This window comes from Oncorhynchus mykiss, chromosome 9 (assembly GCF_013265735.2).
Source record: "Oncorhynchus mykiss isolate Arlee chromosome 9, USDA_OmykA_1.1, whole genome shotgun sequence".
Taxonomy (NCBI): domain Eukaryota; kingdom Metazoa; phylum Chordata; class Actinopteri; order Salmoniformes; family Salmonidae; genus Oncorhynchus; species Oncorhynchus mykiss.
In genome coordinates, this window is record NC_048573.1 from 64,671,198 (window position 1) to 64,686,950 (window position 15,753).

A 15,753-nucleotide genomic window follows, 5' to 3' on the forward strand; every position below is an offset into this window, starting at 1 on the left:
TGCCGAAATTGTTGCAACCCCTATTACTAGCCTGTTCAACCTCTCTTTCATATCGTCTGAGATTCCCAAAGATTGGAAAACTGCTACAGACCTATATCTATCCTACCTCGAAAGCCAAGTTAACAAACGGATTACCGACCATTTCGAATCCCACCGTACCTTCTCCGCTATGCAATCTGGTTTCAGAGCTGGTAATGGGTGCAACTCAGCCACGTTCAAGGTCCTAAACGACATCATAACCGCAATCGATAAGAGCCATTACTGTGCAGCCGTATTCATCGACCTGGCCAAGGGATTCAACTTTTTTGTCAATCACCACATTCTTATTGGCAGACTCGACAGCCTTGGATTCTCAAATGATTGCCTCGCCCGGTTCACCAACTACTTCTCTGATAGAGTTCAGTGTGTCAAATTGGAGGGCCTGTTGTCCGGACCTCTGGCAGTCTCTATGGGGGTGCCACAGGGTTCAATTGGAGGGCCGACTCTTCTCTGGAACATCAATGATGTCGCTCTTGCTGCTGGTGATTCTTTGATCCACCTCTACGCAGGAGACACCATTCTGTATACCTCTGGCCCTTCTTTGGACACTGTGTTAACTAACCTCCAGGTGAGCTTCAATGCCATACAACTCTTCTTCCGTGGCCTCCAACTGCTCTTAAATGCAAGTAAAACTAAATGCATGCACTTCAACCGATCACTGCCCGCACCTGCCCGTCCGTCCAGCATCACTACTCTGGACGGTTCTGACTTAGAATATGTGGACAACTACAAATACCTAGGTGTCTGGTTAGACTGTAAACTCTCCTTCCAGACTCACATTAAACATCTCCAACCGAAAAGGAAATCTAGAATCAGCTTCCTATTTCGCAAACAAAGCATCCTTCACTCATGCTGCCAAACATACCCTCGTAAAACTGACCATCCTACCGATCCTCGATTTCGGCGATGTCATTTACAAAATAGCCTCCAATACTCTACTCAACAAATTGGATGCAGTCTATCACAGTGCAATCCGTTTTGTCACCAAAGTCCCATATACTACCCACCACTGCAACCTGTACCCTCTCGTTGGCTGGCCCTCGCTTCATACTTGTCACCAAACCCACTGGCTACAGGTCATCTACAAGTCTCTGCTAGGTAAAGCCCCGCCTTATCTCAGCTCACTGGTCACCATAGCAGCACCCACCTGTAGCACGCACTCCAGCAGGTATACCTCACTGGTCACCCCCAAAGCCAATTCTTCCTGTGGCCACCTGTCCTTCCAGTTCTCTGCTGCCAATGACTGGAACAAACTGCAAAAATCTCTGAAGCTGGAGACTCTTACCTCCCTCACTAGCTTTAGCACCAGCTGTCAGAGCAGCTCACAGATCACTGCACCTGTACATAGGTCATCTGTAAATAGCCCATCCAATCTACCTCATCCCCATACTGTATTTATTTATTTATCTTTCTCCTTTGCACCCTGGTATCTCTACTTGCACATTCATCTTCTGCACATTCTACCATTCCAGTGTTTAATTGCCATATTGTAATTACTTCGCCACTATGGCCTATTTATTGCCTTACCTCCCGTATCCTTCCTCATTTGCACATGCTGTATAGACTTTTCTACTGTATTATTGATTGTATATTTGTTTATTCCATGTGTAACTCTGTGTTTAACTCTGTGTATGTGTCTAACTGCTTTTCTGTATCTTGGCCAGGTTGCAGTTGCAAATGAGAACTTGTTCTCAACTAGCCTACCTGGTTAAATAAAGGTGAAATAAAAAATAAATACATAAAAATGACAACGGTAGCCCCTATCTGCAAAAGCAGGGTGTCTGTGGAAAGCTTCGTGTCTTGGCTATTAATTTTGCCTTAAAATCGTTTGTGTCATTTACTGCCATATATGGGCATACGAATGTATATAGGCAGGCCGAGCCGATTACCTAATTTCAAGATGCCTGCTACCTACATTCCGGTTTATGTTGTGAAGCATATACGAAATAAACACGGAATAAGTCGATACACACCGAAAGCCGGGACTCCACAGATCATGAGGATGTCTTATTTGTCTGTCAGTGACCTACCGTTATTGATCACCAACCCCGAGAGTCAAAATGTTTATTTAACGCAAGGTTTTCACCAAACATCTACAAGGTAAGCTTCCATTTGGTCTGTGTTTGAGCTATAGATACATGGGGAGGTATGAAATTAATCCTTAGGTTGGTAGGAACAAATCTAATCTATTGCCAATGCTATCTGATGATGTATGACTTAATGGAAACATTTAATGTCCACAGAGTGACTATATCTTTGCGCATTAAAAATATGACGTTACACAGGGGATTGGCTACTATGGCACCTGACAGTCTTGTAACCAATGGGATAAGCTTTCCAGGGAAATGCAGGTGACCTGGGTGGGACAATGCAAGGCCTAGAACCTTTTATGTGTAATGCGTATTGCGAACTATCGCTACCTGGCTCAGAGACGAGACGCATCGAGCAGGTTACACTACATTGTAAACCGATTTCATCGCTTTAGTATGAAAGCTGGTTTTCTCAAAGGGGGAAAATATAAAAACGAAGAGTATCGAACAGGAAGCTAAAAATAAGGCAGCTATGAATAAGTACACCGACATAGAAGCTTTGAATAAAATACCCGTCAGACTTGGATAAGTGAAGCGATTTGGATAACGAGGATTTCGACTCGGCCGATGAGGACTACCTTCTAGAAGGATTGGATCCACTTTTAGATCTGTTAGTACATTATTTTCATGACTTTATATAACTAATTTACTATATCTATTTCGTTTTTATGAGTTGTCTGCTTTTTGTGCTTTGGATTAAGTTTACATTGGCCTATGTAACAAGTCATTTCAATGTTATATAATGCCAATGTAGTTGTCTATTTTTCATATTAGTTCACTGTTTGCTGTTCCTTGTAACTTTGGAGAGGCCACTAAACTCTCATGGCCACTGTTTATTTGTGGTTCTCACCTTTGCCTTTGTGTGTGTGTGCTTCACACCTTCTATGTGAGTCACTGTACAGGTAAAGTTTAGGCTTGGTGTTTTTACTTTACAGTAATGTTGTTTTGTAAATTTAGTCAACTGTAATTCTGTGTGTCTTACAACAGTATATATATACAGTATATTCACAACAGAGTGGAGGATGCAGATGATTTGGATGATGAAGTTTGGGAGCCACCCCTCCCCAGCTAGCGCCCCCGCCGGTCAAGGTCTTCATCCCCCACTGCTATGTCAATCACCCGTCTGATGGTTCTACATCCACTTTTCATAGACCTCTTGAAAAAGAAAATGGGGGCTTGTGGCACCATTCATACTAACATAATTGGTTTCCCCAAGACCAAGGTAAATTACACGACAAAGACAGCAGAGAGGGGGACCATACGTTGGATCAGGACTAACAAGCTGCTTTTTGTGAAATGAAAGGACACTAGGGAAGTAACCATGCTCACCAGCATAAGGTATGCAATAACGACCATGTCTCAAGGAGGGTGAAAAAAGGTCTCCTGTTTCTGTGAAGGACTACAATGCCAGCATTGGGGGTGTCGACCTATCTGATGCTCTGCTAGGCTACTACCAGGTCCTCCACAAGACCAGTAAGTGGTATTACTTTTTTTTTACCATTTTGTGGACATTGATACAGTAAATTATGACATTTTCTACAAGCAGAAGGTCAAACCCCTCTCTCCCAGTTGGCCTTCCGAGAGCAGCTGGTGTTGGAATTGTCTGAATTGGGGGACCAAAGCAACCTCACAACCATCACAAGACCCCCCACTCAAGGTGAGCGTAGCGTAGCTATCCCAAAAACATGCCAAAAGACAAAATGAAGAACTGCAAGCATTGCAGAACACAGGGGGGAAATGCCAGATCTTCTGTCCGAAATTCCAGTTTGCTTTTTTTCCTGGCAAAGAGGGACTGCTTCAAAGACTATGACGACATGCACGAGCTATGGTGAAATCTAATCATCTACACCTAGGATGTAAAACAAACACAAATTCCATTTGTAAATAGTTAAGCTTATTTCTATTTTTGCACCTTTTTTAGTGAAGTACACGTTTGTGTTTGAAAATACATTTTCTAATTTGATGTACAGTACCAGTCGGGTTTGGACACAGCCTACTTATTCAAGGGGTTTTCTTGATTTTTCTTTTACTATTTTCTACATTGTAAAATAATAGTGAATACATCGGAACTATGAAATAATACGTATGGAATCATGTACTAACCAAAAAAAGTGTAACAGTCTTGAAGGAGTTCCCACATATGCTGAGCACTTTTTGGCTGCTTTTCCTTAACTCTGCGGTCCAACTCATCACAATCCATCTCAATTGGGTTGAGGTCAGGTGATTGTGGAGGCCAGGTCATCTGATGCAGCACTCTCCTTGGTCAAATAGCCCTTACATAGCCTGGAGGTGTGTTTTGGTTCATTGTCCTGTTGAAAAAATGATAATCCCACTAAGCGCAAACCAGATGAGCTGGCTAGTGCTTCAGAATGCTGTGGTAGCCATGCTGGTTAAGTGTACCTTGAATTTTAAATAAATCACTGACAGTGTCACCAACAAAGAACCCCTACACCATCACACCTCCTCCTCCATGCTTCACGGTGGGAACAACACATGCGGAGAACATCCGTTCACCTACTCTGCATCTCACAAAGACAGCGGTTGGAAACAAAAATCTCAAATTTGGACTCATCAGACCAATGGACAGATTTCCACTGGTCTAATGTCTATTGCCTGTGTTTCTTGGCCCAAGAAAGTCTCTTCTTCTTATTGGTGTCCTTTTAGTAGTGATTTCTTCGCAGCAATTTGACCACGAAGGCCTGATTCACACGGCCTCCTCTGAACAGTTGATGTTAAAAAAATATAATAATAAAGGGGATACCTAGTCAGTTGTACAACAATGCATTCAACTGAAATGTGTCTTCTGCATTTAACCCAACCCCTCTGAATCAGAGAGGTGCAGGGGGCTGCCTTAATCAACATCCAACATCCACGTCATCGGCACCCGACTTGAACTCAGTAAAGCATTTATTTGGGCTGCAATCTGAGGTGCAGTTTACTCTAATGAACTTATCCTCTGCAGCAGAGGTAACTCTGGGTCTTCCTTTCCTATGGCGGTCCTCATGAGAGCCAGTTTCATTCATTCATTCAAAGTTCTTGAAAGGTTCCAGATTGACTGACCTTCATGTCTTAAAGTAATGATGGACTGTCGTTTCTCTTTGCTTATTTAAGCTGTTCTAGCCATAATATGGACTTGGTCCTTACCTTGTCACAACACAACTGATTGGCTCAAACGCATTAAGAAGGAAAGAAATTCCAAAAATGAGCTTTTAACAAGGCACACCTGTTAATTGAAATGCATTTCAGGTGACTATCTCATGAAGTTGGTTGAGAGAATGCCAAGAGTGTACAAAGCTGTCATCAAGGCAAAGGGTGTCTACTTTGAACAATCTAAAAATCTATTTTTGATTTGTTTAAGACTTTTGGTTACTACATCATTTCATATGTGTTAGTTCATAGTTGTGATGTCTTCACTATTATTCTACAATGTAGATAATTGTAAAAAATAAAGAGAAACCCTTGAATGAGTAGGTGTATCCAAACTTTTGACTGGTACTGTACATCTGTTGCTTTTCTATTGTTTTTGTAAACAGGTCATTTCTATGTGGGACCAATACATTGGATTTTTTTTTTTTATGTTTTAAAAATTATTAATTTATTTATGCCTAGGTTAAATGTTCAGGCACTTTGGAGAGGTTTAAAAAGCACTTGGATATCCCCTGTATGTCCCAGACACCACCACAATGTTTGAGAGAGGTTGATATGGTAGAAATTGTTTTTATACTGAATAAATAGCATTTAGGGATTGCAAATATGTAATAGCACTGAAATGATCTAATTTACAGACATGCCACTTTAGAGAGGTTTAGGGACACTTGTAAATGTGCTGTGACCACACCTGACACCACTTACTAAAACATCTGCCCATTTCTAGTTGTTAGGTCTATCAACTCCATTTTGTTTCCTGATATTGTTCACATGTTGTAGAAGCCATCTGATGTGTTTCCAGATCTGGGCATCAATAATTCACTTATAGCTTGTCAATGAAAGAATACTTTAAATAAATAAATAAACAATGGTTATTTTGTGTGTGCTTGATCTTGTGTATTCTGAACTACGTAACTCCAATCTATTTTCTGATGATTTCCTTATCTCCCAGATGTCTTCTTTCCAAACATACCAAGTTTTGGCATGTCAGAATCATGTAATTACACATGAATAGCAGTTACTTTTGGGTATGTCTATTTAGGCGGGAAACAAAATTTTGCCATTACATTAAGAGGATAACCCCCAGCAACAACTGCTCCCCGGGTGCCAATGTCATAGACGTCGATTAAGTCAGCTCCCACACCTCTCTGGGAAGACACGTTTCAGTTGAATGCATTCAGTTGAACAACTGACTAGGCATCCCTTTCCTTCTCTATTGTGTTTTATGCAATCTCATCTCATAAAGAAATTATTTTCATAAAGGGAAATTAATATAATCTGAATACATTACAATATAATAAACCATTCAGTCTACAAACAAATGCATAAGCTTAAAAAGCATAATAGAGTTTTCTGTTCATCTAAAAATGTTTGGGCTTCTGGAGGTGGGTCCCTGTACCAACAATTAGGCAATGTTCTCATTGCCAGGTAACACTCTCTCATGATCTAGACAAGACAGTGGCTTTCTTATTGGATGATTATTTGCCAACCATGGGAATACCATGGCTCGATTACAGTCAACAAGATTAGAAAAAGTCAAGAGGAAGACATATCGAGCTTAAGAACAGTGGAGAACTTAGCCACCCCAATGCACTATAATGCAGGCGAATCCCCTCTATAACAGCATTTCCCAAACTTGGTCCTGAGGCCCACCCTGGGTGCACCTTTTGGGATTTGCCCTAGGACTACACAGCTGATTCAAATAACCAACTCATCATTAAGCTTTGATTATTTGAATCAACTGTGTAGTGCTTGGGCAAAAATCAAAACATGCACTCATGAGAGGCCCCAGGACCGAGTTTGGGATACCCTGCTCTATAGCATCATTATTCTCTATTTGGAGGGGGAGCATGTTTAATAGCACCCCCTATTGACTGTGTATCATTGCTTTCCACTCTCTTCATCTAACAGGAAGTAAGGGGTTAAAACTCAACATCAAATAAAAATGTACAGTGCCTTGCGAAAGTATTCGGCCCCCTTGAACTTTGCGACCTTTTGCAACATTTCAGGCTTCAAACATAAAGATATAAAACTGTATTTTTTTGTGAAGAATCAACAACAAGTGGGACACAATCATGAAGTGGAACGACATTTATTGGATATTTCAAACTTTTTTAACAAAAAAAATAAAATTGGGCGTGCAAAATTATTCAGCCCCTTTACTTTCAGTGCAGAAAACTCTCTCCAGAAGTTCAGTGAGGATCTCTGAATGATCCAATGTTAACCTAAATGACTAATGATGATAAATACAATCCACCTGTGTGTAATCAAGTCTCCGTATAAATGCACCTGCACTGTGATGGTCTCAGAGGTCCGTTAAAAGCGCAGAGAGCATCATGAAGAACAAGGAACACACCAGGCAGGTCCGAGATACTGTTGTGAAGAAGTTTAAAGCCGGATTTGGATACAAAAATATTTCCCAAGCTTTAAACATCCCAAGGAACACTGTGCAAGCGATAATATTGAAATGGAAGGAGTATCAGACCACTGCAAATCTACCAAGACCTGGCCGTCCCTCTAAACTTTCAGCTCATACAAGGAGAAGACTGATCAGAGATGCAGCCAAGAGGCCCATGATCACTCTGGATGAACTGCAGAGATCTACAGCTGAGGTGGGAGACTCTGTCCATAGGACAACAATCAGTCGTATATTGCACAAATCTGGCCTTTATGGAAGAGTGGCAAGAAAGCCATTTCTTAAAGACATCCATAAAAAGTGTTGTTTAAAGTTTGCCACAAGCCACCTGGGAGACACACCAAACATGTGGAAGAAGGTGCTCTGGTCAGATGAAACCAAAATTGAACTTTTTGGCAACAATGCAAGACGTTATGTTTGGCGTAAAAGCAACACAGCTCATCACCCTGAACACACCATCCCCACTGTCAAACATGGTGGTGGCAGCATCATGGTTTGGGCCTGCTTTTCTTCAGCAGGGACAGGGAAGATGGTTAAAATTGATGGAAAGATGGATGGAGCCAAATACAGGACCATTCTGGAAGAAAACCTGATGGAGTCTGCAAAAGACCTGAGACTGGGACGGAGATTTGTCTTCCAACAAGACAATGATCCAAAACATAAAGCAAAATCTACAATGGAATGGTTCAAAAATAAACATATCCAGGTGTTAGAATGGCCAAGTCATAGTCCAGACCTGAATCCAATCGAGAATCTGTGGAAAGAACTGAAAACTGCTGTTCACAAATACTCTCCATCCAACCTCACTGAGCTCGAGCTGTTTTGCAAGGAGGAATGGGAAAAAATGTCAGTCTCTCGATGTGCAAAACTGATAGAGACATACCCCAAGCGACTTACAGCTGTAATCGCAGCAAACGGTGGCGCTACAAAGTATTAACTTAAAGGGGCTGAATAATTTTGCACCCCCAATTTTTCAGTTTTTAATTTGTTAAAAAAGTTTGAAATATCCAATAAATGTCGTTCCACTTCATGATTGTGTCCCACTTGTTGTTGATTCTTCACAAAAAAATACAGTTTTATATCTTTATGTTTGAAGCCTGAAATGTGGCAAAAGGTCGCAAAGTTCAAGGGGGCCGAATACTTTCGCAAGGCACTGTATTTGTCACATGTGCCGATACAACCTTACAGTGAAATGCTTACTTACAAGCCTTTAACCATCAATACTTCAAAACATTTAAAAAAAAAGTGTAAGGTAAAAAATAGATAAATAGAAAATAAAAGTAACAAATAATTAAATAGCAGCAGTAAAATAACAAGCGAGGCTATATACAGGGGGTGGGTAATTGAGGCAATATGTTAAAGTGACTATGAGTTAAAGTGACTATGCATAGATTATAAACAGAGAGTAGCAGCAGCGTAAAAGAGGGGTCTGGGTAGCCCTTTGATTAGCTGTTCAGGAACGTGAACCCATCAACTCACTACATCATTAGACCGCTGAGTTCCTCCCTGGCCCTTCTGGGAACTGACCAGGAAAACCTCTGGGCCATAATTACAAGGTACTACAAGGGGTCCAGAGTTCATGGGCAGGTCACACGAACAAAACACTCAGGTCAACACAGGATCTTACTGACAAAGGAACTTAACAAAATCAACCACATAACTTTCCCAAATTAACAGAGGCAGAACAAATCAAATCAAACTTTATTTGTCACCTGCGCTGAATACAACATGAGTAGACCTTACCGTGAAATGCTTCCTTTACAAGCCCTTAACCAACAGCACAGTTCAAGAAAGAGTCTCTGACCTCCTCCCTATAGGCTGTCTCATCGATCCTCGACTCGTCATTTACAAAATAGCTTCCAATAGTCTACTCAGCAAACTGGATGCAGTCTATCACAGTGCCATCCGTTTTGTCACCAAAACCCCTTATACCACCTACCACTGCGACCTATATGGTCTAGTCATCTGGCCCTCGCTACATATTCGTCGCCAGACCCACTGGCTCCAGGTCATCTATAAGTCTATGCTAGGTAAAGCTCCGCCTTATCTCAGCTCACTGGTCACGATAACAACACCCACCCGTAGCACGCGCTCCAGCAGGTAAATCTCACTGGTCGTCCCCAAAGCCAACACCTCATTTGGCCGCCTTTCCTTCCGGTTCTCTGCTGCCAATGACTGGAACGAATTGCAAAAATCACTGAAGCTGGAGACTTATATCTCCCTCACTAACTTTAAACATCAGCTATCTGAGCAGCTAACCGATCGCTGCAGCTGTACATAGCCCATCTGTAAATAACCCACCGAATCTACCTACCTCATCCCCATATTGCTTTTATTTACTTTTCTGCTCTTTTGCACACAAGTATTTCTACATGCACATCATCATCTGCTCATATATCACTCCAGTGTAAATTTGCTAAACTGGAATTACTTCGCTACAATGGCCTATTTATTGCCTTACCTCCTCACGCCATTTGCACACACTGTATATAGACTTTTTTTTCTATTGTGTTATTGACTGTACGCTTGTTTATTCCATGTGTAACTCTGTATTGTTGTTTGTGTCGCACTGCTTTGCTTTATCTTGGCCAGGTCGCAGTTGTAAATGAGAACTTGTTCTCAACTAGCTTATCTGGTTAAATAAAGGTGAGATAAAAAAAATGTTTAAAAAAAATTGTTGTCGGTGATCAGGCCTACCACTGTTGTGTCGTCAACAAACTTAATGATAGTGTTGGAGTCGTGTTTGGCCACACAGTCATGGGTGAATAGGGAGTACAGGAGGGGACTAAGCACTCACCCCTGAGGGGCCCCTGTGTTGAGGATCAGTGTGGCAGATGTGTTGTTGCCTACCCTCCGCACCTGGGGGCGGCCCATCAGGAAGTCCAGGATCCAGTTGCAGAGGGAGGTGTTAAGTTCCAGGGTCCTTAGCTTAGTGATGAGCTTTGTGGGCACTATGGTGTTGAATGCTGATGCTGTAGTCAATGAAAAGCATTCTCACATAGGTGTTCCTTTTGTCCAGGTGGGAAAGGGCAGTGTGGAGTGCGATTGAGATTGCGTCATCTGTGGATCTATAGGGGCGGTATGCGAATTGGAGTGGGTCTTAGAGTTTCTGGGACGATGCTGTTGATGTGAGCCATGACCAGCCTTTAAAGCACTTCATGGTTACCGACGTGAGTGCTACGGACATAAACGCAGCGGACATAAATACCCCTAGAAAATGTTCCTATTCATGAAAATCACAAATGAAATATATTGAGGCACAGCTTAGCCTTTTGTTAATCACACTGCCATCTCAGATTTTCAAATATGCGTTACATATTTGTGTAAGTTTATCATGGCATAATGCTATGCTAGGCTCTGCTGGCAGCAGGCAACATTTTCACAAAAATAAGAAAAGCAATCAAATTAAATAATTTACCTTTGAAGAACTTCGGATGTTTTCACTCAGGAGACTCCCAGTTAGATAGCAAATGTTCCTTTTTTCCCAAAATATTATTTTTGTAGGTGAAATAGCTCCCGTTTGTTCATCATGCTTGGCTGAGAAATCGACCGGAAAATGCTATCACTACAACGCCAAACTTTTTTCCAAATTAGCTCCATAATATCGACAGAAACATGGCAAACGTTGTTTAGAATCAATCCTCAAGGTGTTTTTAACATATATATTCGATAATATATCCGTCGAGGCAATTGGTTTCTCGTAAGAAGCGATTGGAAAAATGGCTACCTCAGTATTTTACGCAAGATTTTCTGCGGGAGACATCATGTGACCACTTGCTAAATGTGGTCCCTTATGGCTATTCTTCTACAGAAATGCGTAAAAAGACGTCACAATGCTGTAGACACCCTGGGGAATACGTAGAAAACGTAAGCTCATTCGTAGCTCATTCACAGCCATATAAGGAGTCATTGGCATATGGCGGTTTAAAAAAATGCGGCACTTCCTAATTTGATTTTTATCTGGGTTTCGCCTGTAACATCAGTTCTGTTGCACTCACAGACAATATCTTTGCAGTTTTGGAAACGTCAGAGTGTTTTCTATCCAAAGCTGTCAATTATATGCATAGTCGAGCATCTTTTCGTGACAAAATATCTTGTTTAAAACGGGAACGTTTTTTTCCAAAAATTAAAATACTGCCCCCTAGTCGTAAAAGGTTAACAGTTGGTCCGTGCATGCTTTGAGTACACATCCTGGTAATCCGTCTGGCCCCTCGGCTTTGTGAATATTGACCTGTTGAAAGGTCTTACTCACATTGGCTACCGAGAGTGTTATCACACAATCGTCCAGAACAGCTGGAACTCTCAAGCATGCTTCAGTGTTGCTTGCCTCGAAGTGAGCATAAAAGGCATTTAGCTCGTCTGGTAGGCTCGTGCCACTGGGCAGCTCGTGGCTGGGTTTCCCATGTGTAGTCCGTAATAGTTTTCAAGCCCTGCCATATCCAACGAGCATCAGAGCTGGTGTAGTAGGTTTAGTGTCTCACTCCTTGAAAGTTTCAGCTCCAGCCTTTAGCTCGATGGGGATGTTGCCTGTAATCCATGGCTTCTGGTTGGGATATGTACGTACGGTCACTGTGGGGACGACGTTGTCAACACACTTATTGATGAAGACGATGCCTGAGGTGGTGTACTCCTCAATGTCATTTGATGAATCCCGGAACATATTCCGGTCTGTGCTAGCAAAACAGTCCTGTAATGTAGCATCCATGTTATCTGACCACTTCCGTATTGGGCGAGTCACTGGAACTTCCTGCTTTAGTCTTTGCTTGTAAGCAGGAATCGGGAGGACAGAATTATTGTCAGATTTGCCAAATGGAGGGCGGGGGAGAGATTTGTATGCATCTCTTTGTGTGGAGTAAAAGTGGTCTAGAGTTTTTTCCCCCTCTGGTTGCACATGTGACATGCTGGTAGAAATGAGGTAAAATGGATTTAAGTTTGTCTGCATTAAAGTCCCCGGCCACTAGGAGCACCGCTTCTGGATGAGCATTTTCTTGTTTGCTTATGGTCTTGTACAAATGGTTGAGTGCGGTCTAGTGCCAGCAACGGTTTGTGGTGGTAAATAGACGGCTACGAATAATATCGATGAGAACTCTCTTGGTAGATAGTGTGGTCTACAGCTTATCGTAAGGTACACATGGTTAGTAGATGTTAATGTGAGTGTAGCGAAATGCTTGTGCTTCTAGTTCTGACCGTGCAGTAATATCTAACAAGAAGTCTAACAATTTCACAACAACTACCTTATACACACAAGTGTAAAGGAATGAATAAGTACATATGTACATATAAATATATGGATGAACGATGGCCCAACGGCTTAGGCAAGATGCAAAAGATTGTATAGAGTACAGTATATACATATGAGATAAACAATGTTGGGTATGTAAACATTATATAAAGTGGCATTGTTTAAAGTGACTAGTGATACATTTATTACATCCAATTTTTAATTATTAAAGTGGCTAGAGATTTGAGTCAGTATGTTTGCAGCAGCCACTCAATGTTGGTGTTGGCTGTTTAACAGTCAGATGGCCTTGAGATAGAAGCTGTTTTACCGTCTCTCGATCCCAGCTTTGATGCACCTGTACTGACTTCGCCTTCTGGATGATAACAGGGTGAACAGGCAATGGCTCACCTGGTTGTTGTCCTTGATTATATTTTTGTCCTTCCTGTGACATTGGGTGGTGTAGGTGTCCTGGAGGGCAGGTAGTTTGCCACCGGTGATGTGTTGTGAAGAACTCACTACCCTCTGGAGAGCCTTACGGTTGTGGGCGGAGCAGTTGCCATACCAGACGGTGCTACAGTCGGACAGGATGCTCTCGATTGTGCATCTGTAGAAGTTTGTGAGGGTTTTAGGTGACATGCCAAATTTCTTCAGCCTCCTGAGGTTTAAAGAGATGCTGTTGCACCTTCTTCACCATGCTGTCTGTCTGGGTGGACCATTTCAGTTTGTCCGTGAATTGTATGCCGAGGAACTTAAAACTTTCCACCTTCTCCACTACTGTCCCATCAATGTGGATAGGGGGGTGCTCCCTCTGCTGTTTCCTGAAGTCCACGATTATCTCCTTTGTTTTGTTGACATTGAGTGTGAAGTTATTTTCCTGACTCCACACTCCAAGGGCCCTCACTTCCTCCCTGTAGGCCGTCTCGTTGTTGTTGGTAATCAAGCCTACCACTGTAGTGTCGTCTGCAAACTTGACGATTGAGTTGGAGGCGTGCATGGCCACGCAGTCATGGGTGAACAGAGAGGGCTGAGAACGCACCCTTGTGGGGCCCCAGTGTTGAGGATCAGTGGGGTGGAGATGTTGTTTCCTACCCTCACCATCTGGGGGCGGCCCGTCAGGAAGTCCAGGACCCAGTTTCACAGGGCGGGGTCGAGACCCAGGGTCTCGAGCTTAAGGACGAGTTTGGAGGGTACTTGATGTAATTGATGAACAGCATTCTTGATGAACAGCATTCTTACATAGGTATTCCTCTTGTCCAGATAGGTTAGGGCAGTGTGCAGTGTGATTGCGATTGCATCGTCTGTGGACCTATTGGGGTGGTAAGAAAATTGGAGTGCGTCTAGGGTGTCAGGTAGGGGGGAGGTGATATGATCCTTGACTAGTCTCTCAAAGCACTTCATGATGACTTAAGTCAGTGCTACGGGGCGATAGCCATTTAGCTCAGTTTACCTTAGCTTTCTTGGGAACATGCCCTCTTGAAGCATGTGGGAATAGCAGAGTGGGATATGGATTGAATGAATATGTCCGTAAACACACCAGCCAGCTGGTCTGCGCATGCTCTGAGGATGCGGCTAGGGATGCCGTCTGGGCCGGCAGCCTTGCGAGGGTTAACACATTTAAATGTTTTACTCACGTTGGCTACGGTGAAGGAGAGCCCGCAGGTTTTGGTAGCTGGCCCTGTCAGTGGCACTGTATTGTCCTCAAAGCGAGCAAAGAAGTTGTTAAGTTCGTCTGGGAGCAAGACATCGGTGTCCGAGATGGGGCTGGTTTTATTTTTGTAATCCGTGATTGACTGTAGACCCTGCCACATACGTCTCGTGTCTACTGGGATCCGATCCATTGTCCTGGGTGGTGGTCCAAACAGAGGAAAAGTCGGGAAAGTCGTATTCCTGGTCGTAATGTTGGTAAGTTGGCGTTGCTCTTATATCCAATAGTTCCTCCCGGCTCTATGTAATAAGACTTAATATTTCCTGGGGTAAGAGTGTAAGAAATAATAGATTAAAAAACAAAATACTGCATAGTTTCCTAAGAATACGAAGCGAGGCGACCATCTCTGTCGGCGCCATCACGGCGAGCAATACCTCGAGACTTCTTTAATATTGGACACCCCCGCACCTCGTCTTACCAGACGTAGCTGCTCTGTCCTGACGGTGTATGGAAAATCCTGCCAGTTCTATATTAGGTGAGGTGAGATACAATGTAACAATTGAGATTTAACTTGTCACGCTGCTCTTAAACAAATGTTGGCTTCCAGAACCTTCCAGAACAATTTCTATGTTAACATTCCATTCCTCAACTACAAAAATAAACAGTATCACATCTGTGTGTTGATTATGGGATGGCAGGGGATGGATGACATTTATCCAATGGACTGCTATACCATGACAGTTATCAATTGGACTGGCCTACAAAGTTAAAGATAGTCAAACCATTGAGCAGTGAACATGATACACTCATCAGTTTCTCTGTCAACAGTGTGATTTAGCAATATCTTACCAAGACAATCCTGAAAAGTGGGTTGCTATGTTTATTCAAGCACAAGTATGAACTTGTAATTTATACACACATCCCAGCTCTGAAACCTGACTGCATTTTTGTGGGAGCATAGCTGTACATAGTAGCTTCAGTTAGTACTGTATGATAGGACATCAACACACACACACACACACACAAACTCTTATTTTGGTTATCTGACAACTGTGTAACAGTAACATGAAGCATTTGACAATGTGCAGACCATTATCTAAATTAATAAATTGTGTTCTGTTTAAAGATGTATCGTATGCCTAATGAATAAGAGGAGAGTAAATTAGAACCCAGTCAGGAAAGCTAGAACAGAACT

General features: G+C 42.4%; 2 protein-coding genes across 8 annotated transcripts in view; both read right to left on the minus strand.

Annotated features, from left to right (window-relative positions):
* LOC110532667 (homeobox protein Hox-C10a) overlaps positions 1-15,753 on the minus strand; it is a 96,563-nt gene that overhangs the window by 33,601 nt on the left and 47,209 nt on the right. The window lies entirely within an intron of this gene.
* LOC110532671 (homeobox protein Hox-C5a) overlaps positions 1-15,753 on the minus strand; it is a 53,548-nt gene that overhangs the window by 33,572 nt on the left and 4,223 nt on the right. The window lies entirely within an intron of this gene.